This window comes from Balearica regulorum, chromosome 1 (assembly GCF_011004875.1).
Source record: "Balearica regulorum gibbericeps isolate bBalReg1 chromosome 1, bBalReg1.pri, whole genome shotgun sequence".
NCBI lineage: Eukaryota > Metazoa > Chordata > Aves > Gruiformes > Gruidae > Balearica > Balearica regulorum.
The window spans coordinates 175,415,445-175,425,742 of record NC_046184.1 but is presented as its reverse complement, the minus strand read 5'-3'; the positions used below and the strand labels follow the sequence as shown (position 1 = coordinate 175,425,742).

The 10,298-nt window shown below is 36.3% G+C and overlaps 1 non-coding gene across 1 annotated transcript; it reads right to left on the bottom strand.

Moving 5' to 3' along the window:
* Positions 1-9,969: 9,969 nt before the first annotated feature.
* TRNAM-CAU (transfer RNA methionine (anticodon CAU)) lies at positions 9,970-10,041 on the bottom strand. Its single transcript has one exon. It is a non-coding gene; the product is annotated as a tRNA-Met (tRNA).
* Between the last annotated feature and the right edge of the window lie 257 nt (positions 10,042-10,298).

Here is a 10,298-nt window from a genome sequence, read left to right as displayed (position 1 = left end):
TTTTATAGTATTATGGTAATGTGGAAATACATTAAAAATGAATACAGCAATTTAAAATATTTCCTCTGCAAATGTAAGATAGTGTAATGTCAGGACAAGATACTAGCTAATGTACATTACAGCTCTGTAAATCTTGGTTTCTCTGTAATTTGAAGTTCTCACAATGGAAAGAAATGCATCAACTTATATATTGAAAGGGATTTTCTTATTGTTTCTGCTGATCTGTAAACTCAAAAAAAAAATTAAGGTTATAAATGTCTTTATTAAAATTACGATTTCAGCCTAATTTATTTTAACAAGAATTGTAATGTATTCTGCCCTTTGATCTCTTAGCTTGAAACGCTGCCTGTTGTTCCATTATTCCACCATCCATTTGCAGATAACAATACATCAGAACCTTTTTCTTGCTGCAGAAACAATGCCCTTTATTTGAGAAAGGACATTGTTTTGACAGATAAAGTAGGCATTTGATAAATTGGAACAGGTTCTGAATTATTTTGAGGGGAATGTGTGCTACATCTGTCTGCTGATTTTCCACTGAAGCAGTGCTTAACTTTCTTGTCTGTTTGTGATTTATTGAGCTGCAGAAAAGGTTAGGAAAATTTCATGGCTCTTCTCTTATAATTTGTAAGTGAATCAAAAAGCATTTGTTACTGTTTATGATGCTCAAAAGACAGAATTACCCCAAAACATTTATCCACAACAAAGACTGTAGTGACAACAACAACAAAGGTAAACAAAATAATGATCTTCTAAATTATTAATAATACAAATACAACACAAAACAAATTCAGCTCTTGAAATGCATGGAATGTTAATAAAGTTTTGAGTGTCTATTTAGACACATTTTTAAAGGGTAAATTAATGTAAAAATGGCCACTATTAAGGAGGTAATTACAAGGAGTCTTATTACATATATGTTTCCAAAATACTTTTATAGTTTAGTAATATTTATCAAGAAATTCTCACAAACTAATGTAAAATCCTGACCACAAAGAAGTCAAAAAGATTTATATTACTCAGCATTTGGATCTGAATTTAATTGCTAGAACAGAGATTATTTTTTGTTGCATGAGACATTCTAGGGGTTCTTATCTGACTTGTAAATGGAAAGGCCATTACATATGGATGTCTTCAATAACCTATGGCATTTCAAATCCAGCTTCAGACTGTTGATCTCAAAATTTAGGTGCTTCAATGTAGGTGTTCACCTATAAGCCAAGTTTTTAAGCTCTCATTACAGTTGATGGAGAGTTTATTAATATGCTCTGTGTAATCTGGTGACCACTGTAAGCCTGGTCAGTCACCCGAATATTGCTGGCTAGTGTTATTTGAAACTTTAGGATGTCAGTAATATCTGTATTGGACAAGGGAAGAAGAAAACAGAAGGAAATCCACTTTGTTCTGAACGAGCAGCCTCAGGCCAGGTGGAATAAAGTAGGGTATTTCAGATCACACTGTATGCTTGCCCTGTCGGCCCTGTGCATATGCCTTTGACAACTCCATGGTTTGTAAATGGCATGAGACACTTCTGCAGAGTGTGCAGCTGAATGAAGCACCATTAACTGCTCTGAAAAAAAAAAAAATCAAGGTGAGTGTCAGCTGAGTAAACATAGGTGTCCAGTAATATCTGAGATTCCCATTATCCTGTCTGGCATCCAGCTCCTGCTACAGAACATGCATGTCCCATAGGTCCTTTTTCATCTTGACCCTTCTTACATTGATGTCTTACTTCCTTAGGGCACTAGATGCCTAACTGAGCAACCAAATTCAGCCCCTGGATTTCTCTCTGTGGAGGAAAAAGTGCCCCTCTTGAGGGACAACTCATCCCACATAGCTAAGCAATTATTTCAGGACAGGATTAGTAAAGCTTTGGAGTACAGAGGAAAGCTACATAACTGTTATGCTAATTATTTACCTCACTGATGGTTGAAGCTGGAGGAAACCACTAGTTTTATCATTTTATTTGTATGAAAGTCATTTTGATGCTTTCTATTTTTCTCTCCTGTTATCTTCTTTTCCTTCACTCTCCTTATATTAGATGATACACACCCAGATCACAATGAATATTAGACATATACAAAAATATAGAACAATAGATGAGATGTCTCTGCAGTGTTCACAAAGCATATTCCCTTCATTCACTGAAACACAGCTACTGCATATGGCCTTTATTTCGACATGTAACCCTAAAAAGTTAAACTTGCTTATTTGCTTTCTTCTTCTAGCAACTTACTGTTATTGATGTAACTCCCATGCTGTATATATTTAAAACAATGATGCCAGGTTTACTTTGCTGAAACTGTAAGTGCAACTTGTTGCATTATTCATTATTCAGAGTTTCTAGAATTTTCCTACTACATCAGACAAATGGCTCTTCTAAATTCTCTGTTGAAAGCTGGGACAGACATTTGTTTAGGCTAATGTTCATTTTACTAACTTTATCTAAAACAGCTAGCTTAAGCTAATTGTACTTGCTATCTCTATAGTTAGTGGAAACAGTCTAATACTTCTAAAGAATGATGCATACCAGACTGAGACTTGTTTAAGACACCAAAGATATATCAGTCTCTGCAAATTCCTGCATCTATTGACCATTAGGACAGTCTCAAAATTACTAGTTGCTTATTTTAACATGTACAAAAAAACCCTTCTAGGCATCTCATAAATCTCAGACATATGGGACATTTTATTAATATCAAACTCAATTTTTTTTGTCTTAGGCTTCGTATTCAATCAGGATTTTATCTCAGGCTTTTAGGAAGAAGTTGGAAAAAGGAAGACAGTATCAGATAATCTTTACCATTGCTCGCTGGTACTCTCATGGGTTTTCTAAGGAAGCTACACATTTTAATATTATTGAAAATGCATATCAGCATTTTGTCCTCGTACTGTACCTACTGTGCAACTTTTGAGCAAATGTTTTTGTGGGTGGGTGAGTTGATGAAATTTATGGCCTTCTAAGTTTGATGAAGTTTGTGTGATGAAGTTAGGCCAAAGTTCAATGGGAGTGACTCAACTACTAAGATTTCCATTCCCAATTCTTGTCACAAGTGTAATTTTTTCTTCCAGAAGAAATCATATATGAGGCACACTGTTGTATTAAACTTCCCACTGAGTGTTTTTGCTTGCTTGTTTGTTTTCCTGCAGAAAGGGCCAATGTGGCCATATCTTATACAGGGAAAGCATAAGTGGAATTGTGTTCACTGGTGGATGTAAATTCAGTAGTTATTATCCATCTGGGATTTGGTTTTGTTACCAGTTTGTTTTCCCATTTTAGAATGATTGCGAACAACTCGCAAAGTGATGTGATGCACCTCACAGGTTTAAGATATACAGTTACATTGTAAATGCCATATCCCATTTTCATTATAAATTATTTATTTATTGTTTGACATCAAAAATTAAATGTATTCAGTTGTTCCCAATGATGACATCTGCTATGGGACAGATAAGAAACATTGGCAAACCATACTCCACAGAAACAGGAAAATATTTCTAAAGTTTCATGACATCCAGCTGTCCCCAAGCCACCAAAACTGCACACTCAATAATAAGAAGGTGCAATACAATAAAATCTGCTGCAATTTTTAATTTTTTTTGTCCAATTCTATAACTCAAAATTGTCAGGGTTTTTTGGGGTGGTTTTTGGGGGGTTGGGTTTTTTTTGAGTGGGGGTACCCAACGACATTTGCTTTATAACATATTTGCCAATACATGTAATGTGAGAATGAGAGTTGTATTGACAAGGACAAAAAAGGAAATAAGGAATTGGTGAGTCAGAGAAACATACAAATGTTGTTACCAATGACAGAAATGTGAGAAAGAAGACTCTTCTTTTTAAATGATAGGAGAGGAATATACTTTGCTATTAATGAAGGTAAAAAAAAATAATAGAAATGAACAGCAGAAAAGGATTTTTTATTTGGTTTACGTGACAAGGTTTTGGTAGTGAAAGGGCTGCAAGGGTGGCTTCTGTGAGAAAAGATCAGGGACTGCCCCCATCTCAGACAGAAGCAGTTTCAGCTGACTCCAAAATAGTCCCACCACTGCCGAAACCTGAGCCATTCCGCGATGCTGGTGGCACCTCTGTGATAACATATATATGAAAGGGTAAAAAATGCTGCGCAGCAGCTGTGAGTGAGAGGAGTGAGAAAACGTGAGAGAAACAGCCCTGCAGACACCAAGGTCAGTGAAGAAGGAGGGGGAGGAGGTGCTCCAGGACCTGGAGCAGAGATTCCCCTGCAGCCCATGGAGGACCACGTCAGAGCAAGTATCCCTGCTGCAGCCCGCAGAGGACCCCACGCTGGAGCAGGTGGACGTGCCCCTGAAGGAAGCTGCAGCCTGGGGAGTAAGCGAACGGCTCGGTGGGCATCTGACAGCCAGCCAAGCTTAACTCACCACTGATTTTCCAATCAAAAGGAAAGTTCTCTGTCTTGAATAATCCTACAAATGGGTTGTCAAGGTTTTATGCAGGTGTGGGTACAATTATCAAGAGCAGCATTTACTGTGTGTTCTGAAGCTCAGAAAGATAAATTAAAGAAAAAAAATAATTAAATTGTATTGCACTCCAGCAATGTATTCTAATCAAATACTTACAATAGCTACAGTAATATATGTGCAAATTTACATAAAGAATATTCTGGGTAGTAGGCTTCCAATTCATAATATATTTTTAAGGTTTTGAGGTGACAACCACAAAAAAGGTAAAAGATAAGAGAAAGAGCAGTGCATTCTCAAGAAAATATAGTCCCTACTGTGATCAAGTTCTGTGCACAGATGTGGTTAAGAAGCATTCATCACTCAGACTTTAAGGGAAATATTTCTCCTCCTATTGCTGTTTGACTGACAACAAAGTTACTGAAGCTTTTGAAGGGTACTGGGTAATTGTTCAACAATCCTCTATCTACTAATTAAGGAGTAGTGATTCTGAAAGATAATTTAATTGAAGACTTCAAATATTTATTTCAAAAAGCCAAAGACAAACATTTCAGCTTTTCAGTTTCATTTTCCTCTCTTTTTTTGTTTCCCCTAACTGCCGCTATTAGCGGAATTTTGCTTGAATTTACAAATATTTTGGCTGATACAATTTTTATTCAGAGGGGAAGGAGGAACAAACTCTCTGCAGTTACCATCTCATTATATTAAAACCAAACCAAACCAAACCAAAACACATCCTTCAATAAGGAACTTAAAGTTCTTTCTCGAACTATGTTTACACTTCTGGTGGAAATTGCCATCCTCTAGCAGCCGTGGCAATGAAAGAGAGATTTATCTGTTTCTTAGACATTCCTAAATGTAGCAGCAGAGATGCAAAAAATGTTAGATGCAAAAATGTTAACCATGTTAGCAGAAACAGCAGAGAACGGGATATGTGTGAAGAAACAAGAACAGGAATGGATGACACTTGGATACACTGTCCATTCTCTGATGTTATTGTCATAAGGATGGTAGTTGCTGTCAGTAGAACAAGGAAAATAGGTAAGGCAATAACATTTCAAACTTGTCAAAACTATTTGTAATATTTGTGTCCTCAGCTCTCCGAGAGCAGACATAGAGCTGGAGTGGTAGGGGGAGAAAAAAAAAAAAGCTACCCCAAGACAACAATCAGAAAACCCACCACAAAAATAACATAGCTTACTTTCATTCTTCAGCTATCCTAATTCACAGTCTCATACACCAATATAATGCATCAAGCATAATAGTAAAATTTATTTTGAAAATATACACACTACTGCACTAGAGTTGGGAATGGCTAAGGCTCCGGCGCCTTTTTTTCTGCTGTTTATGAGCTGTCGTCCTAACAGCAGCTCAGACTGGCTGCTCACAGGGCTCTGCACTGGTCTTCTGACTGTGTACTGAAACAGCGAAGGTCAAATCTTGGTTTTACTTTCAGTGACCTCTGTGCTTAATCTATAACCAAGTGGTATTGAGGTGACTTATTTATCGTTTAAAATCCTTATTCCTCCTCATGTTTTAGCAAACATCCTGGGAAGGCTGCTGAATGAATAATAAAAGACTCATGTTCAAAGGCAGAGGGATATTCAGAAGGAAGCAAGTGACTGTAGAGCTGGTAATGTGATGTTATGGTTAGGGCTGGAATGGAATTTTCATTCTAAGCAGCATTTTTCAAATACTTTTCATTTCACTACCTGTCAGGAGGATATTTCTCATGCTTGTTCTCCCCCTCAGCACAGTATTTTGGAAAGATTGGTAAAATTCCATTGAGCTATGTTTGAGAATTTAATACTGAAAATGTATTTTCACTAGCTAGGGAATTATTCAGAGTCCTTTCTCATTCTCAGATAGTTCAGTATGTTTTATTTAGAATACTGTAAGGACTGGTTCTACAAAACCAGTCAACTTTTAATGAGGTTGATAGTAGAAGTACGTACAGTATTTCAGACTAAGTTTGTCAAGGGCTCAGAACAACTTCCCATGCTTTATTTGCTGGCTTTTATTTTTGCAAATACATATTTTTGTTTAAAAAAGAAAAAAAAAAAAAAGATATTTCACATGCTTAAGGATCTCTTGTCTCCCTGCATATCACTATGCAGTTTATACAGGAGAATGAACATCTAACATCTGGCATCAAATAGGGATGCCAAACTGAAAATGGACCACATTTTACAGACTCATCAAATACTGAACCTTTTTATAACTCAAGTCGTAGCAGGGGAATATGTCCTTCTATTATCAAGTTCTCCATTAACAGAGTGTTAATACTGTTTCAGTACCAGTACGTTTTGATGGCTTGTTTTTTTTTACTTCTCAGTTTTCTTTCTAACCCAGAGAAGGGTTAGCCAGGTGAAAAATGCAGACCTGTGAGGAACAGTAACCTTTTATCCTTATCAGCTGCAAGGAGATTTTCTCCTAAAACAGACTTTGAGGCAGAAAAAAAAAAGTAAAATAAAATAAAAATTGCAGTATGTTAAGCTGTAAATTTGTCTCCACTCCCTAGGTGCCTATCCCACTTGTGGGAGATGCCACCATGGGAACAGGAAGAGTCGAATTACGTTTCAGCATTTTCTTGAACTTATAGCCATCACATTAAGGTAAGCTAACACTGAATTCAAGCTTATCACATTAGCCTTGAATAAGAAATAGGTTTTGATTCATCTGCTCTTGCCATAGGGACAGCAGCCTCCGATAACAGCCTGGCGTAGACATATGAGATGAAAAATGCTTTAGTTTAATCCATAGCCACATATGTGTCAACACTGTTAATGTAAATTGGCATAACTCCATTCAGGTCACTAGCAGAGGGAAGTACACTGATATAAAAAAAAAAAAAAAAAAAAAAGCCACAAAAACCAAACCTAAATGAAAAGTTAGGAACATGTTGTGTCATCCATAAGCTTAAAACTCTTTAAAACCAGATCATTCCACTATAGTCAATGATGCTGAAAGAAAAAAAAAAGTTTGAGAGCTATCTGATTTATAGAATCTTTTTATTATTATTATTTTCACCACTGTGTAAGCTGTCATCTGATAAAAATCTATTGTCTATTTGTCTATTATAAGAAAAAATATTTCTCTTGCAAACTGTTGCCATCAGACACTGTGGAAAACTCATGAGACATTAACTTTTCAAAAGAAAATAATTTTAAATCATCTCACTGAAGACTGATAGTGAAGCTATGATTGTGATTATAAATTACTGATAATGATTAGGTTTTCAGCACTTATCTCATAGTTACTTTAAACCAGATAATCATTTAAAAAAGGAAGATTTGGGTTTAGTCATATATCTCTGCAACATTATCTTGGCTTTCTTTTTCTAGACTTTATCTCTGTTCAAAAACAACTCTCATATGCACACAAAAATGAAAGGGCATACTGCATGGCAATAGAAAGCTCAAGGCCTAATTTTCACCACAGGTATACTGAGAATACGCTAATCAAAACTTAGTTGCCTAATGGTAAATGCATTTTGGGGGTAAATGTGATGAGAGTAAAGGGAAGAGAACACAATAATACTGTAAGGATACAAAGTAGAGAATCCCAGTCTCAAATAAAATTGTTCAGCCTTTACAACCTTGTTGAGTTTTTTACTTGAGAGAGGAGTGTAGCCATTAAATAAATGTATATATACATTTATATGTATGTATATGGAAATTAAAAATTGATAACAATGTAATAAGATTGATAAATCAGGACAGTTTGAAACTTTAAACTATACTAAATTCACTCAACAACACACTTCTCATTAATGGTTATTATTCATACCTTATTAATCATCACCATTATGAACACAAATCCTTTAGTCTTTAAGAATTACTTCTTAAATTAGATCCAAGTATACAGAACGGTGGAGCTGATATTATTTACATTTATTTAGCACTGATGGCTGTGGTCCTTGGTGGTTCACTGAGCTGATGATGATCAGTATTCAGAGCTCTTTAAGGCAAGGTGCAGCTGAAGTTGTCTTGCATTCTTTCTTCTCCAGTTTTCTTCACTGATGCACGATATTTGTATGCAATTGCCCCTGCTCCCCTCAAAAAGGGAGGTCTCCTCTACTCCCATTGCTTCTTATGATGGTTTTGGTTTGTTTGGCAGGATGCTCTGCCTATTTGAGTCATTTGGGCTTATCCTGCCCTTTGTCTGGCAGGATTTTTTACTTTAGATGCTTGCTACATCAAGATCACATTGATCATATGCTTCTGTAAAATACTTATACATTGTAGCTGAACATGCTATAACAGTTTTACAATATTATACAGTTATATTCTATTGTTAGTTGCACTATTTTAGTATGCTTTTATTTGGGTCCAAGGCAAAATAATATTAATTATATCCTGATAAATACACTTCTAATTTTTAGGTGTCATGTCAGCTCTGTTTTGGCTAGAGAGGCCAAACTCCCTCTCCATGATACAGGGATCCACCAAAGCTGTGTAAAGGAGAATAAATGGCTACAAAGTCATAACCAGGACCTTCAATTTTAGTATCCTTAAATGGAACGTGAAAGCATGGTCTCCTGATGTGACTGCTCACTTCTTTCTTCTTGCAAGTGGAGTCGCTCTGCGTGTGTGACAGGAAAAACTCAGTATGCATTCTGCAAAAGGATCAATAAAAATGGATTCTAAATCTTCATCTTTCTTCCTGCTAGGAAGCAATCAAAATATTTGGAACTATGGATACAGGCATTTCCACTACTTACTCAAGAGGTTGCAGTCAATGTACTTCAGAAATGTTTCCCAAGCATATTGGTCTTAAAATTTGCCAATAATTGATGATTATTATTTTTTTTTCTTTTAAGTATTTGCCAATCTCTTTAAAAAAAATCTTGGGGTTTCTTACTGAGGTTTTATTATATTAGTTTTGATCAAGGTGTAATTTGTACAGGCATTTAGTTGGGATTTTAAAAGTATTCTTTTTGCAGCCAGATATAGAAAGGGACCTTGGAGGCATTGCAAACTTCTGTGTTTATGCACCATGCTCAGTTTGAGTTTAACCAGTAAGGTCACCAAACAAAGTAAAAGCCAATATATTCCCTTTGCAAAGGAGAAGAGGCAGGTGCCTTCTCAGTGTTAAGGGAAGCTGTTGATTGCCTAAGGATTGTAAAAGGAATATGACAACAGGATACTCAGCAGCCAGCCTGCAGACAGGAAGGATATACAAATCAGCCAGGAGAAAACTGAAAAAAAAGGTATGTCTGAATCAGTTTCTCACTTAAATTAAGAAGCCCTAAGGAAGGTGCTTCTGTGAAACCGGATTCATAAACACATATTCCTGTCTGCAGTTAGACATGGCAATTTATTAGCTGATCACCAAATATACTTTCTGCGTACGACATCTGATACTGTAGATCCTCTTACAAAATAACTTGCTTGTTTGCTAATAAGATTCCTAGACTCTGAGTATTTCTAAGCCTGAAAAGACCAAATCTGCAGCATCCTTTAAAAATTGTGAGCAACACACTGAATTAATTGGGAGTTGTGTTGGTTTTGCGTGGCAAGATTTTGGTAGCAGAGGATGGTTTCGATCCATCGACCTCTGGGTTATGGGCCCAGCACGCTTCCGCTGCGCCACTCTGCTGTAATCCATCCATTCACCTGAAACTACTATTCAGCCAAGAACATAAATGTAATGTACACCAAATATTGCCACATAGCTAAATGTACCATGTAGCCATAACTGTTAAGAGTATCCTGGCAATCAAGGTAGCTAGGGCTGTTGATCTCATGTGCCAGAACTATTTATTTATTTTCAGGCAGAAGAAAGGACAAGAGCTGAAAGCAATCCTTGGAGCGGTAAAGGGAATTCTGGGTAAACATTTGGAAAGAAAAAGGTCA